Here is a 1,196-nt window from a genome sequence, read left to right on the forward strand (position 1 = left end):
CACTCGGCAAAGTCTTTGCCGAGTGCCGACACAAAACACTCGGCGAACTAGTGTTTGCTGACTCGATATTTGCCGTGTGCCGTTTGCCGAGTGTTACACTCGGCAAACGGTTCGCCGAGGGTATTCTGCACTTCGCCGAGTGCCCCTGGCACTCGGCAATTTGCCTGTGTCCCGTAGTGGCGCCCTCGAGCTGGTCACGGAGTGCCAGCGGAAGCACATATTTCGCCGCTTAGTGGGAGAGCTCTTTTACGGTACACTACTTAGTAGTATATATAATATCTAAATGTTCATGATTATGGATGATTTAGTAATTATTACATGTGAAAAGTGATATTTCAAACGGAATGGCCTTTTAAACTTTACGCTAGTGTCAAAAATAAAATTTTAGTGATGTTATTTGTGTTCTTTTACCATGATACCCTTATACTACCTATACTACTCATGTATACCACCCATACCACAGGTGTAGGTTTCAGTAGTATACAATTAATCTTGACCGTCGGATGTTTATATACTAGTCCTTTTTAGCACTAGTATAGCCTAGCAAGGGACATGGCCAAGGAGCTGGGCTGGGTCCAGGATGATATAGTGAGGAAACTGCAGCTGGGGAACTTCGCCACCAATGTCCAGACCACCATCATGGTGACAAACATCCAATCTGCTGGTGGTCCTCCTCCTCCTCCTCCTCCTCCACCCCACCCCAACGGCGAGTGGTTATTGATGGTAAGGAAAAGCTATCAAAGTATCAATACCGTCTATTGCATCTTGGGTCCTTGTGCATCATTGGTTCAAAGTATAGTGTTTTATTGCAACTCTGTGTATCAAAGTGACGTTGCTCCAACAGTTTTCTTAGATCTCAAAGTATAGTGTTTTATTGCAACTCTGTGCATCATTGGTTCAAGTAGCATAGTGTTTTATTGCAACTGTACTAGATCTCAAAGTGATGTTGCTCCAACTGCTCCTACAGCTTCATGCATGCATGTTTAGGTATTAATATAATCTAAGGGCCTGTTTGGCAACAAGGTGTTAAAGTTTAACACCCGTCACATCGGATGTTTGGATGCTAATTAGGAGTATTAAATATAGGCTAATTACAAAACTAAGTGCACAGATGGAGTCTAATTCACGAGACAAATCTATTAAGTCTAATTAGTCCATGATTTGACAATGTGGTGCTACAGTAACCATTTGCTAAT

This window comes from Setaria italica, chromosome VIII, assembly GCF_000263155.2.
Source record: "Setaria italica strain Yugu1 chromosome VIII, Setaria_italica_v2.0, whole genome shotgun sequence".
Lineage (NCBI taxonomy): Eukaryota > Viridiplantae > Streptophyta > Magnoliopsida > Poales > Poaceae > Setaria > Setaria italica.